General features: G+C 36.9%; 1 long non-coding RNA gene and 1 other non-coding gene across 4 annotated transcripts; one reads left to right on the forward strand and one right to left on the reverse strand.

Moving 5' to 3' along the window:
• Positions 1–334: 334 nt before the first annotated feature.
• Positions 335–416, reverse strand: TRNAS-CGA. Its single transcript has one exon. It is a non-coding gene; the product is annotated as a tRNA-Ser (tRNA).
• Positions 417–16,279: 15,863 nt separating this feature from the next.
• LOC113340309 lies at positions 16,280–20,807 on the forward strand. Of its 3 annotated transcripts, XR_003355435.1 has the most exons (8): positions 16,280–16,553; positions 17,127–17,224; positions 18,072–18,135; positions 18,290–18,706; positions 19,018–19,169; positions 19,310–19,467; positions 19,996–20,057; positions 20,263–20,807. It is a non-coding gene; the product is annotated as an uncharacterized LOC113340309 (long non-coding RNA). The 3 variants fall into 3 exon arrangements; XR_003355434.1 differs by having other exon boundaries at positions 18,290–19,169; positions 19,310–19,477; XR_003355433.1 differs by having other exon boundaries at positions 18,290–19,169.
• The last annotated feature ends 1,202 nt before the right edge of the window (positions 20,808–22,009 follow it).

The raw sequence follows: 22,009 nt of genomic DNA on the forward strand, positions 1-22,009 counted from the left end.
CCAGGCAACAGTAGAACCAACTGGCCGAATTCTCCCTGTCAACACTAGATTGTGTATTACACCAAATAAGGTCTAATGGGTCTTATTGTGTGGTGACAATGAGGCTTCCACTGAACAATACCACCACCTCTTTGTCCAGGAATACTTGTAACACTGGTGAAAAAAAACACAACATAAAAAGAATAATAATCACTGTTAAAAAAAATCATGATGGCGTCTGTTTCTTGAGAAATCTTGTTGTAAGAAAAAAACTACTTCAAGTTCAAGAAATGCAGCAACAACCTATGGGTTTCATTTCATGAGAGAGAGGCTGATGAGAATAAGAATAAAAAAACGTCAACAGCAGGATTCGAACCTGCGCAGGCAAAGCCCAACAGATTTCGAGTCTGTCTCCTTAACCACTCGGACATATTGACGAACACGTTGTTTGAGTCTGCCCACTTGATAAGATAAATAATTATCACCCACACCATTCAACTCGATTTCTAATGGACTCTACAGCTTATAAGTCAGACTTGTTCAAAGTTGTGCTACAGGTATTTTTTGCATCTTCAAGAAAATGACTATATACCTTGCAGCTACTGAAACCTCTGGAATCCTTATAAGAGGAATTTTCATCTATCACCCGCACCATTTGACTCGAAATCTAGCAAGAAATGGACTCTATGATAGCTGATAAGTCAGACTGTTTAAGCTTGTACTGTTGTACTATAGGTATATTTTGCATCCTCAAGAATATGAATATATACCTTGCAGACCAGAGGACTCGTGCACAACGAGTTTCCCTTTAAACTTCGCAGCTACTGAAACCTCTGGAATCCTTAAAAGAGGATTCAATTGAATATTGATCAAATGGAAGCTTTTTCTGCCTTTTGGTGCAGACAATATAGCCTTCAAATTGGTAATTTCAACTTCCTGACAAAATGGAACTAGTTAAAAATAATGACGATAAGTGAAGTTAAACAAGTCATCACATAAACCACTGCATTATAGTTACCCATCACCAACTACAGCAAGAACCAAACAATAACAAGAGTTGACGATTCAGAATTTCAAATAGCATATATCCTATTTTCTGTATCGACTACTATATTCCAACTGGAAGGTGTCAACAGTTGGTTTTCTATCCAATTCTGATGGTGAGGCCACACAAATAAACAAAACACAAATTACTAACTCGGGTCAACTTAAATTGTAAAAACAAACCACAATAAGTATCCAAATTGAAAAATCTACTATTATTGATCTTTGATGCTCGCTTCGTATTATCGCAAAACTCACCTGGGAAAGCAAACGAGGGCAAAATCAAAGCTATTTTGCTTATTAGTGAACAACAAAATCAACCCACCCACGTTAGAAACAAGAGATTGACCTTCACTTTCACAGAACCTACGGTTTTCCTAAGTTTAATTCCAACGGGAACATCCTTAAATTCGTCCTAACATAGAATCAAACTAACATAATATCGCAAGATCAAGAGGGCCAAAAGTGCAGTCTAACCAACCAATTTTAATTAACACATTCCGACAAACACTTCGTATGCATTCAACAAAAAACTGTCATCTGTTGTTTAATCTTATGCTTCCAAATGCACGATGTCAGTCGCATTCTATTATATGTTTTCCTCTAGAAGCACCAATGAAAAACCCCAGACACGAGATGATGATCAACCAAAGAATTTCAGACAAAGAGGTGGAGGAGTTTCTAATCCGATTTCTAAAACTTGGCGGAACTAGAATTTGATATTGCATGAAGGGGCTTCATTTTGAACTTATGCATTGGGCTACACAACAGTTTTATCTAGCACGATTTTTTGGGCACTACTCAAAAAAAGGTGGGGACTACTTTGTGATACAAATATCCACCCTATATTATAAGGGGTGTCCTAAACGATTAAGGAAGACTAATTTGTCCTTATTCGAATTAAGATTATAATTAACCCTAATAATCCACTAATCTAACCCACTACCCACTAATCTAGCCCACTAATTAAAACCTAATTAACCTAGCATTTTTAGGGGCGACCCCAAAAGAATTAGGGGCGACACTAAAAGACAAAAAAAGGTCACCCAAACGTAAATCTAAGCTATCCCTTATCTTCGATTTTTTGAAATGGCCAATATGCCCTTACATAATCGGTAGTTTAAAGTAGAATCGGTAGTTTGAATTGAAACACCGATTATAAGGAGCCTCATATTCAGTCTTGGCCAAATTCCATAGTTTTTGAGGGGTGCAGAGTCAACCATAACCATTTGGTTTGAGCTTTGGATGTAGCCATAATCGGAAACTAAATAGGTTACAGTACCTACCGATTATAAGTTGCCCCAAAATGAATTTTTTCTAAAATCCTTCACGTAATGAATTTTGAAATCTGCTATAATCGGTAGAGTATACAAATTAAAAACCTACCGAATATACGGATCCACATATCGAACTCTTGCCAAATTCCATAGGTTTTGAGTGTACAGAGCCAGGCATAACCATGTGGTTCGTGATTTGGATGTAGCCATAATCGTAAGCCAAATTTTGTTTTTGCAGAAATCTCAATTTTTATCGAATTTGGGAACTAGAATAATCGGTAGTTAATATGACTTCCGATTATACAGTTGCCCCAAATTTTGTTTTTGCAGAAATCTCAATTTTTTCGAATTTGGGAACTAGAATAATCGGTAGTTAATATGACTTCCGATTATACAGTTGCCCCAAATTTCTTCTTAGCCGAAATCACCAATTTTTGGAATTTATGAGCTACTACAATCGGTAGTGTAGTGAGGTTCTTGTTCCTCTCGATTGTTATAGAAGCCAGATACGAGTTTGACACAAAAACGAACTTAATCGGTAGTATAATCTCGTTAATAAGCTTCCGATTTCGTTACAATAATCGGGCGTCAGAATGCTTCCGATTATGGAATGGTGTTAACGTATTCTCCGCGTTTTTGTACACCCCTTAACGCTATGTATGGGTTGGGAATAAAAAAGTCGCCCCTAATTCTTTTTGGGTCGCCCCTAAAAATGCCAGGCTAATTAAAACCTAAATTAAAAGAAACAAAATCAGTTTCATTTTGTTTTATTTTCTTCTTCATCTTCATGTTTTTCTCCTCTTTTCCTCTTCTTCGTCAACATCGACGTTAATCGTCGATTCGAAAAAATTTCATCGTCGATTAATCAATCTTCATAAGCAATGCGTGCTAAGCAAACACCCAGACTTCCATGATTGAGTCCGGGACTCCAACATATAGTGAATCTCCCAAAAGAATTGCTAAAATTTAAAAAACTTGAAGCACCGTTGATAGGAAAAATCAATCATCCAACCGCAACAAAGAAGTCTGATTCAAGTGAAATGCAAATCCGCAAGTAATTTCCTTCATACCCATTCTTTTCGATTCGTTATTTTTTGAAGAAATTGATTAGAAATCATCAAAACCCATTGAAAATGGTAGTTACAGTAGATAGTTCGGCTAGGAGAAATTTGTGTGTAACCCTAGAATTGCTAACCGAACTCCTAAAAATAAGAACAGTTCGGTGTGCTCGCAAAAAATAGACTAATATCTGTTTACCGAACTATATAGTTCGGTATGCTAGCAAAAAAATCTCTCGTAACCGAACTCAAATTTTCCTTTGAAAAAATGAGTTCGGTTTTGTCGATAATTTCTCTTGGTAACCGAATTTTTGAAATAGTTAGTTTTGTGTGCTCGCATAAAAAACCCTCGTAACCGAACTCAATTTTTCAAAAGTTAAGAATGAGTTCGGTTTTGTCGTTAACTTTTTTGGCTAACCGAACTTTTGAAATATTTAGTTCGGTTGCCTCGCAGTTTTTTTCAAGTAACCGAACAATGGTCTTTTAACTTCGAGTGTTGTGTTTACTTTATTCTTTAGTTCTATTTCATTGGATAACACAATATTCTCTTATGTTTAGCTAATACTTTTGTTTTTGTTCTTTAGGAACAAAGGAAAAAGATTGAGACAACAACTAGATGAGGATTTGAAAACTCCCACCCCTCGTGGAGAAAAACATTTAGATTTCTGAAAGCGTGGTGCCATAAATGCTAAACATGGAGGGGGCTTGTTACCGGAAGTTAACCAAGAGAATGTTCGTGATGTAATTCAAGATGTCAATGAATAGGTGATGGAGAATGAAATTGATAATGTTATTGAAGAAGATTTGAAGAAGAGAAAGATGATGAAGAGGTTGAACAACAAAGAGAAGACGTTGAAAATGTAGAGGAAGAAGAACTAGGATTCGGCAGAGAAGGAGAAGGACAAGAGGAGGAAGACATAAAAGCAAGAAATTGTTCTTGCTAAACAGAAAAGGAAGCCCAAGCCGCCTATCAAGAGATACTCACACATTCCCCCTGATAATTTGTGTTTGGATCCAGTGGACCCAACTTATGGTACTCCAAATAATGGAGGGGCAACATTGTTTGGCTACAAACACTCATGAGATAAGATGTGAAATCGCCTGCGAGTTTTCATGTAAACCTTTTTCAACCGTTTGCTTAAACTCGGCACTGTTATGAGATAAGATGTGAGAGACTCTTCTAAGCTAATGATTTTTTTATCCGACAGGTTCTGATACTGATCTGGCCCTAAATGGTTCTTAGTGTACCCAAAACCCGGGAGAGTCTGAAAACTACTAGATTGACCTTGACTCTGACCCTTAGACCAAGAAAAATTCGGGTGGTTTCTCCAACCAGGGTTATAAGTATCTGAATATGGAACAAATCTCTGACGGTTTTCAAATCTAGAGTTATTATAAAGATCATGGGCTTTCTCTTCGTACCTAGCATGGTGTGACCTTTGATTCATTTCTAAGGCCTCTAGACGCCTAAGAATATTTGACCCATAATCAACTCTATCGATCCTATGAATAGGATTTATAGGTATTTCTGGTTCTCTCATTGAAGCCCATTGCCTAGTTTTCTCACCTAAATCAATGAACTCGTCAAAACATTCATCTGGGTCTTGATGGGTAAATTCTCCACTACTAATTGTTTCTACCTGCATACGGGTTTCACTATCAAGGCCCTCATATAAAATTTGGTCCATGTGGGATTTTTCAAAGCCGTGATGTGGACACTAGTATAACAATTCACTATACCTTTCTATATAATCATAAAGTTTTTCACCTAATTTCTGCTTAAAGGTTTGGATAGACTGCCGAACATCAGCAATCTTATGGTGTAGATAGAATTTCCTAACAAATGCCTCTACAAGACCATCCCAGGTGGTAATTGTTTTAGAAGAAATAAAATGATAACACTCATTGGCTTTCCCGTCGAGAGAGAAGTGAAACAAACGTAACCTAAACAAATCTTTGGAGACATTCGGATAGTTTATTGTGTCACAAATCATTTAAAAGTCTCTTATGTGGGTATACGAGTTCTCATTCTCTAACCCCCTAAAGGTACGAAGCATGCCAATAGTCTTAGGTCAAATATCAAATGGGACTGTAGAAGCTGGTAGAACTACACCTGGCTCACGCACTACTCTAGACGGGTTCAAACGATCCCTAAGGGTTTTTACTGGGACCTCATCATCATTTTCTTTAACCATTTCAACAAAAACAGAAGTACCACCTAAATCTGTGTAACAGGTTGGACTCAAATTAAAAAGGTCGTTATCCTCAAGTCTATCTCCTACCCGTTTCCAACGGTGAATACACAAGCAAGAATACTAGTGAAGCAAGAAAATCGTGCGCATGCAAATGCAGGGTTTACTAAATTAGGTAATCTTGGGATACCTCAGAAAAAAATACCTAAAGGTACGAGGCTGAGGCTTGTGGAATTTCGGCTGGTAACTCCCAAATGGCCCATGGCACGGGTTCAACGTACTTTTCCACATGTTTCCTAAATTCGATAATCTGACGATGCAATTGGTGTGTGCAACGTGTATTTTTTTGAATTTTTCTTAAAAAAGAAATACTAAAATAAATAAATAAATAAATAAACAAACAAAATATACAAGTCCAAAAATAAAGAAAATAAAAACTAACAAAAATAAATAAAAGTCTTGGATTTTCTGTACTGATTTAGGCAAGTCCAACCTTCCACTTTTAGCTTCCAGCAAACCTGCACACCAAAAACAAAAATACCCAAAGTAAAATATAACAAAAGAAAATAAAAAACCTAAAAAAAAATCTAAAACCTAACCTAAAGGCAAGTCCGCGTCGGCGGCGCCAAAAACTGATGTAGTTTTTACAAGTGGTAAGTAGGGTATCGTTCGCTCGGACTTTTTAAAGATTTTGATTTTACACTTAATGAAATGAAATACCAAGATTAGCAGAAATATGCAAAAGAAGGTAACAAGAGTAAGAGTTACTGGGACTCGGGATTTCACTGTTTCTCGTATCCGTGTGGTTCAAAAATGAATCCTAGGATAATTATGGCTCGAATAATAAAATTTATTGACCCTTAATGTTTGCCAAGATAGATTTTTGAAAGCAATGACTATAAATCTAAAGCATGGGAAATCAAATCATCTAAGTTAATCATGACCCATCAATTGAAATAACAATCATTCAATAAAAATCATAAAACAATTAATAAACAGTGACAAAAGTAAATAAAGAATTAATTCAAGTTACCACATAGATGAAATCCATCTTCCTCCTTTGTCCTAGTGATGGGGTTTAGCTCATCATGGTAGAAACACGCTCAAAATTGGTATTCATAGCTCAAAAAGTGTTTACAAGAGGTGGAAAACAATAAAGCAGTGAAATTGCAACGAGGTATAAGTGTTGCAAAGTCAGTGTTACAGAAAACGATAAATCGTAGGTGTAGCAGAATAAACGATTGTCTGTCTGTGTCTGTTTTTCGTGTTCTTCAGAACGACACTTCTCTTCTGTCGTCTGCAACTCTTCTTCTTCCTCTTCACCTACTGCTGGTGCAACTTCTCCTGTAGCGTGACTTTATGCCTATGCTCTACCCCAAAATCTTCGTCTCCCTTCTGTGACTCCTAAAGCTCAAATTTATACACATGACCACCAAAAATACCGAGTAAATCTCTGGTTTTCTTCTCTTGACCCAAAAATCACGGGATTACTTTACGTGGCTCTGTTAGTTTTCAAACTTCTAAAAACCTCTCAAAAATGAGTTGAACAGAAGATATTCTCTCCTTATTTTCACGTTCTTCCCAAAAATATCAAAAACCAAGCCCGAGATAGGTTTTGTAAGAATCTTGATCATAACTCGCCTAATTTCCTTGTATCATGATAACTTACACTTATAAGAGTATTCGATCCATTTATTAGCTCCTAAGCACGTCAACAACATTGTTATTAGGTAACAGAATCATCTCATCTTCCGAAATCTTCCAAATATACCTCAAAACCATCCTCGTGAAAGTCTTCACCCTGTTTTATCGTGAACCAATTATCCAGCCCAATCTACTCGACTAAATCTCTTACACTAGCCTTAAAAATACCTAACAGGCCTGACTCAACCCAAATTCGCAGTTGAGTCTCATGAAATCCAGTCCAGAAACCAAAACAGGAAATCGCAGGTGAAGTGTAGTTTCCCGCCACACTTTTTGAGCCAATATCTCCGCGCATGTTTATTTCTCCAAAAATACCTACAAAGACATAAAATACCAAAATAAGTACAAAAATGGGTACTAACAATATAGAAAATCGAGAACAAAATAGACACATAAACACGTCTATCACATACCATCTATTTCTTTCCTTGTACTATGAATCCTCACGGCTGCTTCATGTAAATCTCTTCATCTAGGTCATCGTGAAAGAATGTTGTCTTTACATTCAATTGTTCAAGGTAGAGATTTTCAAAATCCATTAGGCTTAACGTTACTGTTATGGTAGTCATCTGCACAGTTGGACATGATATCCCGTTGCACTCAAAATATGGACTTTGTTGGAAACCTTTATAATTAACATTAACTTATAGCAAATTTCTCCAATAATGATTGCTTCGATCTTCATCAGGTAAACCCACTTTTCATATAGTACCTTTTTACCTCTTGGTAATTTTTCAAACATCCATGTGTCTTTTTCCTCAAGTGGATCCATCTCATCTCCTATAATAAGTTGTCACTTGCTTTTATTATCAACCAATAGTGTTTCTATAATACTCCCTCCGTCCCACTATTTATTGACCTATTTATTTTTAGATTTTGTCCCATTAATAGTTGATTTTATATCATTTGATATTCATGTTTATATTCGTTACGTAGGTGTTTTAAAAGGCTTTTGAATAATATAAAATTTATGAATATCCGTGGTATAATTAAAGAGAAATCATTTCTAAATTGTAATACTAGGTCAATTAATAGTGCGACGGAGGGAGTATTTTCATGTTCATCACGACCTGTAAGTAGTATACAATTCAAATCATAACTAGAGTTTGGTTTGTAAGATCTTGATGATCTTCGTACTTATTGTGGAACTCTATGAGTAACTCTCATTGTAGTAGAAGTTCCTACTTTATCACTTGACCGATGAATACTTATTTGCTTGAGCGCCTATCCCTTCTTTCCAGTCCAATCCTTCTCTGATTTTTTCATATCCAATAACTAAAAGATGTCATGTTAATATGATAAGCAATCATCTTGGTTGCAATCGCTCAAAAGGGATCGTGAAAACCAGATTGCAACCTTATACATATAACATGTTTTGGTGTCCTATCATATGTTTTACTACTACATTCTCTTGTGGTGTCCCTGGAAGCGTCCTCTCCAAACAAATTCCATTAGTAGCACAACACAGTAAGAATCCTGTCTTTTCATACTCACCAACGTTGTGGGACATCAAATAAACTTCAGGCCAATTCTGTTTCAACCAAAACTTTCTAATCCTGAAACAATTTGGACACCTCATACTTATTCTTCATGAAGTAAACTCACACCTTCCTTGAATCATCATCAATGAGTTAGGAGACAGATAATAATATAAACCACTAAATATGCAACATCATTTGGTCTTCATACATCTACATAAACCAAACAAGTCTCAAACTCCTTAATCTTTTGCTAATCATAATGTTGAGAGAAGCTTGTTGACATGATTGTGCTGAAAGGAGTTGGTGAATAAACTTGTCAAGGATTACATCAAACGTAAACTCCTAAATCATGCAAAGCTGCTACACTTCCCCCACTCCCTTCCACCATTAGGTGGCATTGATCTTGACAATTAATTCATCAAGTGAGATGGTGAGGGAAAATAGGGGGCTCATTTATATGTGTTGTGGGAGGTGGTGGACGAAGTCAGGGGGATAGGAAGCATTCTCGTAAATCATGCAAACAACCTGACACCCTAGTGAGAATCCGATTTCAAGTAAATTCCAAACAAACTACTAACACATCGTTTTTTTTTTCTCCATTTCAATCTATCCCATTTTCACTAATTCGTTTGGGGATCTATTCCATGACGAAAAAAATAAGAAATACATCCCAGAGAGAAAAAAACCCTTAACTACATAATTTCCCACATGTGTGGGCTTACACATACGATAGATTTACTTTTCTGCCCTCAGTTTTAAGACGAGCGACACGACAACCGGGATAAACAAAGCCCTACGAACATAAGAGAGACATGATGAAAGATGATTTACTAGCCCAAGCGAACAAATTCATAATTCTCTCCACCAACATCATTAATAAAATCTACTCGAGTGGTTTCTCGTCTTAACATTTTTTCTTTGGAGAAACTTCTTCTATTCACTTAATCAAAATTCTTCTGCATCACTTAATAACAATATCATCAGCCTCCATTAAAAAGTTTAGAAAAGAAAAATATCATGAGATTGATCCAGAAATGAATCTGACTGTGGTCCACAACCATTAACGTATATCCCTGAATTCTTGTTGCATTGAAAGAAAATATTTTAGATATATTTTGGTTCCATTTTTCTGGTAGTACTTGCTCTATTATTAAGCACATAAACAAACAAACAGAGACAGAAACAGAGTAGCCATTACTAATAACTGGATTTTTTTCAGGATCTAGTGAGTGATTGCTCAACTAACTGTTAGAGAAATTTAACATTACTACTTTATACAATAGATAGACAAAAATTACTACAGCAAATCTAAGATGCGGCTGTCAAATTAAAGAGGAATGAAAGAAAATATTGTCGGTAACCTTAAGAACTGAATTGTAATACTGGTTGTTTTTGTTCCTTCCAAAATTAATTGGTTCCGATTAACATCAACCACTCTTCGGGGAGACTTACCAAATCCGAGCCCTTATGTGCAATACGAAAACTTCACAAGCCATGAAACACAAATGCGGAAACATACACAACTATGACGATACAGAAGTAATCACACAACACCCGCAATTACATGGAAAAACCCCTCCAAGATGAAAGATAAAAAACCACGGGAAAATCTTCCACTATAATCAAACAATGGGTTACACACAATCCTCCCAATTTGGGGATAACAACAACTTCAAGGTGCATATAGCACTTGGATAATTATTTTCCTAAATTACACTCACCCCTAAGGATGGATCACAATTCATTTATCAATTGATAAGATTCACAAAAAATAGCAAGTGATTGAGATACTTACTACTAGGGTTTGAACAAACCCTAGATTTTTTCCCTTTGAAGAGATGTGGATATTGATAGCTCAATCTTCACCACAACAACCAAACGGACCCTTAGCAAAGAACCGTTCTTCTTCCTCTTCAAGATTAACTTCAAATCTCACCAGAACTCTCTAATGGTGGCTGCTCCTTTTTTCTCACTCTCACTGCCTCTTTTTCTTTCTTTTTCACGATATAAGAAGTGAGGAGAGAAGGAACCTCCTTGATGTTTTGTAAACAAAATTAAGTCTAAGAACGCTGCTAGTTAGCTCCTACCATTGGTTAAGGGGACACCTGGAGTGTCGGGTTCATAAGGAGTAAACCCAACAATCCCCCCACGACTTACGGAAAGGTACCCGTCACCACCAAACCTGCCATGTTGCAGACATACACATGCTTGTACTTTGGTCGTGACTTTGTGATCATATCAGAATCGTTGTGATTTGTATGGATCTTCTCAATATACAAGATCTTCTCGTCGAGAACTTCTTGTATCCACTGACACCTAATATTGATGTGCTTGGAGCTAGAGTGAAAACTCGAATTCTCTGAGATGAGTGGCACTCTGGCTGTCACAGTAAACGATGAACCTTTGTTGCTTCACATCGAGTTCTCTAACAAACCTCTTCATCCATATCATCTCCTTTCAAATCTCCGTAGATGCAATGTACTCTGCCTCTGTAGTATACAATTCTACACATCTTTGTAACTTGGATTTCCAAGACACAGCTCCCCCTTCATAGGTAAATAAGTAACCCAATGTTGACTTGAGACTGTATTGAGTACCTGCCAAATCTGAATCTATGTAACCTACTAACTCTGGCTTATCACTAACATATCACAAACACATATTATAAGTACCCCTTAGATACCGTAGTATCCATTTCACTGCTTCCCAATGCTCCAGACCAGGATTTGATAGAAATCTTCTTACCACTCCAATTGCATGAGCTACATCCGTCCTTGTACACACCATTGCATACATCAAACTACTAATTGCGGATGCATAAGAAATTTCCTCCATCTTCCGTTTCTCAACATCATTCGCAGGACATTGATCACGAGTTAACTTAAAATGGTTTGCAAGTGGACAACTTACCGGCTCAGCCTTGTCCATGTTGAATCTTTAAAAAAACTTTTCAATGTAGCTTTCTTGTGATAACCACAGCTTCCTTGCTTTCCTATCACGAGTGATTTCCATGCCAAGAATACGCTTTGATGCACCCAAGTCTTTCATAGAAAAATACTTGCTCGAATCTGATTTCAACCTGTCAATCTTTTTCTTATCTTTGCCAACAATAAGCATGTCATCAACATATAGAAAAAGAATAAGAAAATCACCATCAACAAATTTTTGAATGAATACACAATGATCTGAAGTTGTTCTCTTATACCCATGTTCCTTTATGAATGATTCAAACTTCTTGTACTATCTTCTAGGAGCTTGCTTCAAACCATATAGACTCTTCTTTAGCTTGCGCACCATGTGTTCTTTACATTTGACTTCAAAAACCTCAGGTTGTGCCATATACACATCTTCTTCCAACTCACGTGAAGAAATGCTATCTTGACATCTAGTTGTTCTATCTCAAGATCCAAACTAGCAGTTATTGCCAAGAAAACCCGAATAGAAGGAAATCTCACCACCGGTGAGAAAATCTCGTCAAAGTCAACACCCTTTCTTTTCTCACAACCATTCACAACTAAGCGGGCTTTGTACCTTGGTTGTGAGTTACCATCTCCAGTCTTGATTTTATACACTCACTTGTTCTTCATAATTTTCTGGTTTTCTAGCTTGTCAACCAAATCAAAAGTGTCATTCTCATCTAAAGAGCCAACCCCTTCTTTCATGGATTTCAACCACTTTTGACTTTCAGGAACACTAAGACCTTCTTCATAAGACTCTGGTTCACCTGCATCTGTGAGCATCACATACTCATGTGGTGTATACTTTGTTGACGGTAATCTGGTCCTGATGGATCTTCTCGACTCAGCTTATGGTTGTTGTTGTTGCACTTCTTGCTCAACATCACCCACTGGAACATCTTCATGAGCTTCATCTTCATGATTGTGTTATTTTTCTTCATTATCATTACCATCAACATCATCATCATGTTGTTCAAGAAAAAGAACAACTGGATTTGGATCCAAAGTCATGTCATCTTGAAGCTTTGGCATTTCAATCTTCTCAAAGTCTTCAATAGTCTGGTCTTTAAGGAATACTGCGTCCCTACTTCTAATAACCTTCTTCTCAACTGGATCCCAAAATCTGTAACCAAACTTCTTCGTTCCATATCCTAGGAACACACACTTCTTTGCTTTGTCATCAAGCTTTGATCTCTGATCTTTTGGGATATGAACAAATTTCCTGCAACTAAACACTCTCAACTGATCATAAGTAGGCTCCTTGTTTCTCATACCTTCTCTGCTACTTCTCCATCTGGCGGTCTTGAAGGAGATCGATTGATCAAGTACACAGCAGTATTCATTGCTTCACTCCAGAAATGCTTCTGCAACTTGGAATGAGATAACATGCACTTGATTCTCTCAAGAATAGTGCGGTTCATCCTCTCTGCAGTACTGTTATGTTGTAGAGTCTTCGGTACTGATTTTTCATGATGTATACCCATGCTATTGCAATACACTTAAAGTGGTCCAATGTACTCTCCCCCGTTTTCATAACGAAGGCACTTCAAGGTTCTACTTGTTTCTCTTTCCACCATGTTGTGAAACATCTTGAACACATGAACAACATCATCTTTGGTCTTGATTCCATATGACCAAACCTTCCTTGTAGCATCATCTATAAAAGTAACAAAATAAACAGCACCACCAAGTTTTGACCCTTAAAGGTCCACGTACATCAGAATGAACAAGATCAATAATACCAGAATTGCGCTTGGGTAAAGCTTTATGAAAAGAAACTCTAGTTTGTTTACCAACTAAAAAATGAGTGCACTTACCCAACTGCATACCTTTGGCATTGGCAAAACTTGTATTTTGGTGAGGATTTGAATTCCCTTCTCACTAAGATGACCAAGTATTTTATGCCACATCTCGGAGGTTGAATCTTTGTCAACAACATTCAACTCACCGTTCAACACCTTTACTTGTGTTTTGTATAATGTGCCACACTTATTTCCTCTTGCAATAACCATGGATCCTTGCTTAGCTTCCATTTTCCATCACCCAAGTGATTGTTGTACCCTTCATCATCTAACGCTCCTGGTGATATTAGATTCAAACGAAGATCTGGTACATGTCGCACATTTCTGAGAACCAATGTGCAGCCAACACTGGTCTCAACTTTCTCATCACCCATTCCTACAATCTTCGCAACACGAATGTTTCCCATTCTGACTGACCCAAAGTCACCATCCTTGTATGAGGTAAATACATCTTCATGAGAAGTAGCATGATAAGATGCACCTGAATCAACTATCCACTCTGAATCCGAACCTGCAAAACTCACACAAACATCATTACAATATGAGAATAAAATGATATCACCATCTGTTGCAATAGCTACAACATCATTGTCTTGTTTCTCATTTCCTTTCCCCTTCTTCTGTTCTTGCTTCGACTTTCTGCATTCATTTGAATAATGACCTCTCATACGACAATCATTCAACGTCCTTTCTGGACTTTGATTTACCCCTTGACTTGCTACGGACAACTTGTCTTCTGCATTTTCTTCTACCCCGATTTTCTGTAACAAGAGCTTATGAATGAGATGAGTCTAATGACCTTATTCTAACTTCTTCATTTAGCAAACTATTTGTTGCAACAGTCATGTTCAACTTCCTGTCTGGAGCAGAATAACTAAGACAATTCCTCAATGACTCCCAACTGTCTGGTAAAGTATATAGCAACAAATAAGCTTGAATATCTTCAGGAATTGTCAGCTCCATAGATGTAAGCTGATTCATAATACCCTTCATTTCATTTAAATGTTGCGGCATTGAACTTCCTTCCTTGTAGCACAACTTTCCAAGCCTTTTGAATAGAAGAGCTTTTGCACAAGGAGACTGCTGATCATATATTGCCTCTAACTTGGTCCATAAAGAATATGTTGGTTTCTCACTAGCTACATGATGAAAAATACCACCATCAATCCACTGACGAATAAAAACAACTGCTTTACGATTAGTAACACGCCATTCTTCTTCATCAATCTTCTCTGGCTTCACTCCCTTACTCTCTATCGGACCATAGAGATCTTTACAATATAACCAGACTTTCATCTTCTCCTTCCATATCACAGAGTTCTCACCGGTTAAATTGACCATTCTATTACTAGTACTAGCTTCCGTCATTGCACAGGATTAGCTCAACCCAAAAGCTCTGATACCACTTGTTGGGGGAGACTTACCAAATCCGAGCCCCTATGTGCAATACGAAAACTTCACAAGCAATGAAACACAAATGCAGAAAAATACACAACTATGACTATATAGAAGCAATCACACAACACCGGAAATTACGTGGAAAAACCCCTCCAAGGTGAAGGGTAAAAAACCACAGGCAAATCTTCCACTATAATCAAACAATGGGTTACACACAATCCTCCCAATTTGAGGATAAAAACAACTTCAAGGTGCATATATCACTTGGATAACTATTTGCCTAAATTACACTCATCCCTAAGGATGGATCAACAATTCATTTATCAATTGATAAGATTCACAAACAATAGCAAGTGATTGAGATACTTACTACTAGGGTTTGAATAAACCCTAGATTTCCCCCTTTGAAGAGATGTGGTAATTGATAGCTCTATCTTCACCACAACAACCAAACAGACCCTTACCAAAGAACCCTTCTTCTTCCTCTTCAAGATTAACTTCAAATCTCACAAAACTCTCTAATGGTGGCTGCTCATTTTTTCTCACTCTCATTGCCTCTCTTTCTTTCTTTTTCATGACATAAGAAGTGAGGAGAGAAGGAACCTCCTGAATGTTTTGAAAAGAAAACATAAACCTAACTAGGCTGCTGCTAGTTAGCTCATCCCATTGGTTAAGGGGACACCTGGACTGTTGGGTCCATAAGGAGTAAACCCAACAAATACGCCCATCTAATTGATTCTCTCGTCGATTTATGGGAAATTAATTGTGGGATGCACATAAACAAAACCCTTTGAACATCGAATTTTCCACTTATCTAAACATTAAGGGTAAAAAGATAAATCCAGCGCTCGTGTAAGCTCACACATGTGGAGTATCATATACTTAACAATTTTTTTATCTCTCTAGGATATATTCCTTAATTTTTTCCGTCATGGGATAGATCCCCAAACGAATTAGTGAAAGTGGGACGTATTCCCAATTTTCTCTAAATATTATTATATGAATAAAACTTTTGAGTACGATAATCAGATAGTATAAAAATATGGCTGATCCAAATACCTTCAAACTAGATGTATCACACAAGAAACCTGTTTTGAGACAGACCAATTTTTTAAGGCATACTTAAATCATCAGTCGAACCTATGTTTTACCTAGATTTGGCTGATAACTTTCAGCCGAACGTATGCCTCAAAACATTTTGGTCTGCCTCAAAATAGGTTTCAAGTTCTCAAACAAACCTCGACTCGGACATGAGAAAATAAAAAAGAGAGGCCCAAACCAACCAGTGTGAATCGGGAATCGGTGGTATAGGCTGGTGCGGATTGGGCGTAAAAACCACTCGTTGAAGTGGTACATAACACAGTCTTGAGCAGCGGGAAATATTAATGAAACTTTTAAACATTCTTCACAAAAACTGCGATTATATCACCAGTATATAGAGTCATAGACCCTAATTTATGTAACTTGTAGAATCCGCAAGTCGGGGGGTTCAGAAATCGCCGATTCTCTTCAATGACTAATGAAGAACACAAATTACTTGGAATTGGATAATCTCAAAAATTACGAGAAACCAGGTGTTTTCGATGGAGTAGCAACTGATTCTAATGATGGATTTGATTTGGGATGAATGAATCCCTTGATACGGATTGGAAATCCAAGAGGTTTGAAAAACAAATTGTTTCTGGTTTCTTTATATTTGCGTTTTAACTTTTAATTTCGAGTTGTGTATTACATGTTTGACGAATGTTCTGAATGATACCTTAATAAACTGAAATCACTGTGAAGTATGAAACACATTTTATCTATTTATATTGGATTAAAAATTCCTTATGATAGAATGTAAAGTAAGAAAATGTTAATGAATTTAGCAACTTGTTTGAAGATAAGTATGCTCTTTAGCTTCTGAGGCTTGCTACTAATTGAATGTCAGTACTTTGTTGTCTTGTTTGTAAGAAGGAATCCGGTGTTTTTGAAATGCATTGCTAGTGTGAACTACTTAGGGACATATCTTGTTCTGTGTATCATGATCTTGTCTAGCTGTGTCTGCGTTTCTTAGCTAATGGGATTGATTGCCTAGTTGCTGAAATAGGGTTCAGTAACTGTGTAACTTAAGCGTGATTGCTTAAGGATAAATTGTGTTTGCTCAAAAAGTTTGTTTAGATCTCGGCTTAATTGTTGTTTTATTAGAGAGGTAATCTATCTGCTTCACTGACATAATGCTATTGATATTACAGTCTGTGCACATTGCTGGTACTAAGGGAAAAGGATCAACTGCGAATTTTCTCTCCGATATTTTACGGCAAGAAGGGTAATCGGTTGGATGTTATACTAGGTAAGCTATTAGTGATTTCTGTTCTTATTTTTTTGCAGAATTTTCTTTAAGGTTTCAAGAAACAAAGCAAACTGGAAGTTATTGAACTTGAAGGGAGCAATTTGAACCGCATATATAATTATGCATATGGATGTGTCCGTAGGAAAGTATGTAGTATCTAACATAATAATTTTGATATCTTTATGCAACCCGCATCTTTGGAATATCAGAGAATGTGTTCTGTTACGAAGAAATGGAGAGCCGGTATCAGCAGAGTCATTGAATTCTCTTTTTCTCTGAGTTAAAGATAATCTGGACCAGTCAATTGAATTATAAAATGGATTTATGAGCCGTTTTGAGGTATTAATGGGTGAGCTGGGATACTTAGTTCCACTTGTAAATTCCCTTTGCTATTTTTAAGGAAAGATTGAATAAACTGATCTAAAAATTATAAGATTTTGTTTAACACTTTCAAGTTCCAATCTTCTTTTAAGGAAGACGGATTTTAACCAGTATAGACAAATTCCTTAACCAACGTATATAAAGCCCAGGAGGCTGTATTCTGGAGCTACTTAAGCATGGTATTGGTTGTGGAAATCCAATTGAAACCCCGCTACGGAACATTAGTGGCTTAGGCCAGCCAAAAACTCTTCTTACACTCTGTAGTCAAGAAACATGATCTGATTGAACTCTAGTGTGAACTGAACAGCAAAGTTCTTGGCTTATTTGGTGTTTGTGTAGGCACGGGAAGGGACCGTAGTTTTTCTGTTCTGATCTTGGACTTTACTTGGTTATGGATTTGCTTCTGTGTGTGTTATTGTCTGCCTCATTATAATACCTATTGTCCTGATAGCTATAGAATTTGCAGGTTCTCACTGCTGTAGCATTTACCCTGTTTTCTCAAGAGAATGTTGATAAAGCAGAAAATCAAGGTAAAGTTCTTCCTTATTCGGTTTTTCCTATTCGTTGCCTTAGCTTCTACCTGAACTCCACTCTTTCTTCTCTAACCCTTTCAGTTACATTCTACTTTGATATGTTATTTACTTATGTTCTTTGTTATGTTTTTCTTTCTTAATCTTTTGCCAGACCACCATGATGAATTCTAAAGCTTCTACAATAGTCAAGATTAGTACTACTAAACCAACTTACTATTAGTTATTTGATTATTGTTTTCCTTCAAATAAGAAATCACCAACTTAGCATCACTGATTTTAGCAGATTTTATCTTTGTTCATACTCTTTTCCCATGTAACGGCTTCTATCATGCCCAAGCTTTCCACCTCTTCTGGAGTTCTTGCTATGCCTGGAATGGTTTTGCAGGCTCTGTATTTCCCTGCAGAATTAGTCATGACAAGTCCAATACCTGACGAGTTAGTGTTCTTGTCGAAAGAAGAAGCTGATTCAGATAATTTAGATGTGGAGCTATCCCTGATGGTCTGTGTACGTTCAGCATTCAGATACAACTCAGTGTCAAAAACTAATTTCAGTGCCAGTCTAACAGTGGTATGGTGATTAATAGCTTTTCCTTGGAATATTTGGAAACATCTGTCTCTCCATGCACTCCAGGCAATAGTGCAAACAGCACAAACCTTATATTTGTACAGTCTATTACATAACCACTTGTTGATCCAACATCTTGCATGATAAGAGGTCCATAAGGAGTAAGTAAGGGACTATACATCTTTAGAGAATTGACAATGTGTTCAGTAGTCTTAGTGATATTCCCATTACACATAGTACAAGCAGAATCCTGATTAGCTATGTAGTTGGAGAGTTTGGATTTGGTTGGCAAGATGTTTTCTTGGCATTTCCAGATGAAGAGTTGTACTTTTGGAAGTATTGGAAGCTTCCACAAAGCCTTACAGACAAGAGTGGTAGCCTGATGTGACAATGCCTATGGTTGGAAGTCACCAACTTCAAAATGCTGTAACCGCTGCTTGTGCAGCTTTATCCCTTCGTGATCAAGGTGAGGACTTGAAGCTCGGTGACAGCCCCACTTTTGGGATTGTGAGCTTAACTGTGTTTATGGTCTATGAAGGTTGTAAGTTCTTTAATAGTGAGGATTCCCCTTTATTTTATTTCTTATAGTTTCGTGTTTTTGTGTAGGTTGAAGAATATCCAATGTAGAACGTGTTCTGTTAGGAAGGAACGGCGAACCAGTATCTGCAGAGGCATTGAATTCTCTTTCTCAGTTTTTCTCCAGAGTTAAAGATATCCTGGACCAGTCAATTGAATTGGAAAATGGATCTATCAGCCATTTTGAGGTATTAATTGGTGAGATGGGATACTTATTTCCATTTGCAAATTCCACTAGATATTTCTATAGTAAAGATTGAATAATTTGATTTAAGAATAATAAGATTTTGTGTAACACTGTAAATCTTATATTAGGGGAGACACAGATCTTAACCAGTATAGACATTCCACAAATTCCTTTACCAACGTATATACAAACCCAAGAGGCCAATTCTGGAGCTACATAAGCATGTTATGGGTTGCGGAAACCCAATTGAAACCCCGCCTAACATTAGTGGCCTACACCAGCCGAGAACTCTTCTTAAACTCTGTAGTCAAGGAACATAGTCTAATTCAACTCTAGTGTGAACTGAACTGTGAACAGCAAAGTTCTTGGTTTATTTGGTGTTTGTGTAGGCATGGGGAGGGAGCATAGAGTTTTCTGTTCTGATCTAGTTAGAGTCTTGTGTCTGATTATTTACTTGGTTATGATTTTGCGATGTTACTGTGCGCCTCATTATACTACCATTTTTCCTGATGGTTATAGAATTTTGCAGGTTTCACTGCTGTAGCATTCACCCTGTTTGCTCAAGAAAATATGGACATTGCAGTAATTGGGGTAGAGTTCTTCCTTTTTCCTATCAATTGCCTTAGCTTCCATCAGAACTCCACTCTTTGTTATAATCTTTCTTCTATAACCCCTTCATACGCCATGTTTCTTCAAATATATGTACTTTTATTATGTTTTTGTTTCTGAGTCTTCCGCCAGACATGGTAAGTTATATGCTTTAAATCCTTTCTTGACCTTTGAGTATTTATGATAGGCTGGCTTTGGTGGAGCACATGATGCCACTAACGTCTTCTCTAGTTTGGAACTCTTAGCATCATTTATAACAACGATAGGGGAAGAACATTTGGTTGCGCTTGGGGGTTCCTTAGAGAGATTGCAAAGGCCAAGTCAGGAATCATTAAACAAGCCTTCCCAGTTATGCACTTTCTCACACTATATTCCCTCTGCACATTAAATTTGAACTTTATATCAATCCCGCTGGCAACCTATTAACCAATTCACCGCTATTAGTTAGTTTGCGTATTGGATCTGTTAATTTACTGTGTTTAGATAAATTTTCCAGGTGGTTCTTGGTGGCCATTCGAACCATATACATCGATTTTTATTTACATTAGATCTGTTAATTTATGTATTTTCTTCAGCTTCGTCATCCCTTTTAGCACCTCTCCAGAGGTAGAATAGAAACGAGGTAGTTTTTATTTTACCTTTATAATCATGACATGTGATTTTTTCACCATGAGTGTAGTAAGTTTGTAAAATGTGGCTGCAATCATTCGTGCTTCAAGCATGAGTTCAACAAGAGGTCCTCTGGTATTCAATCCAGTAGGCCTTCTCAAATCGTACTGTTTGTTTTTATAAGTTTTACCTGTTTTCAGGACTGCACATGTAATATGCTTGAATCAAAAGCCTGTTTGCCCACGCAACTAAGATCTTTCCTTGTTAGTGTAGCTCGTGGTACCACAGCAAAAGTGAAATTCACTTGCATGGGTAAAATGAAAAAAGAAAATCATTCATCCAGTAAATTTTGATTATTCTGTTAGAACTGGACAGTAGTAGAGGTGGAATGGTTGATACCTAAAATTCCACTCTCTGAAATTTGTAGGTCCAGTCCATTTATATAACTGTATTCCATTCTATTATCATATCACTAACTTAAATGTTGTAACAACGTGCACGCCTCTGTCTGGACACCATACGATACCACGTTACAATCAGCGGATAAGGTGGGGTTGTTTTCGATTGTTTTTTTAAAAATGTTTTCATTAGATCCCAACAATTAAACAACACCAGTACCAACTGATCCCTCTTAACACTGAGTTGCTTTTCTAGAGATTCTTCTTCTTCTAGTTGTTTTTCTCATGGGGATGGAATGGAATTTCATGGGTATTATTATTATTGTTAATGAAGTAAATTATAATAATAATTAAACATTTAAACCCATCAAATCTTGTGAAATTCTGAATCAGAATAATCAGAAGATAAATTTGTATTTTAATGGTGTGGAATGGAATGAAATGACTTGGTCTGTCTGGTATGCTGCATGTTACTTGCTTGTGGTGGTAACTAAAAAGGCTGTAGCTATGTCTACGTTTGTACGTACGGGGCATATAAGTAGCTGGCTGGACTGAGTCGTTTTTTTTTTCTCTGTGCAAGTGAAAGATATGTTTTTGGTGATTCTTTCTTCGATGAATTGAAGTGAAAACTGACAGATGAATAATGAATCGAAGAAGAAAAGTCACACGAGATATTAATACCCTAATGGTTATGTCTACATCTCTGCAGCTGGCTTTTACCAAACTTGATGATTTTTGTGTTCTCTGCAGCTAAATAGTACAGATTTCTTCATTGTTTAGTTCGTCTTCAATTTTTTATAATTTATCCTTGTTCCCCAAAAAGTGCTATTTGATTTTCAACCATGGGTGGTGGCCTATAGTTGGAAAATGATAGACGCTTCTAAAATAGTTGGAGATTTTTATGTACTCCAAGAGCATCCACAGTGG

The sequence above is a fragment of the Papaver somniferum genome, unplaced genomic scaffold (genome assembly GCF_003573695.1).
Source record: "Papaver somniferum cultivar HN1 unplaced genomic scaffold, ASM357369v1 unplaced-scaffold_21, whole genome shotgun sequence".
Classification (NCBI taxonomy): Eukaryota; Viridiplantae; Streptophyta; class Magnoliopsida; order Ranunculales; family Papaveraceae; genus Papaver; species Papaver somniferum.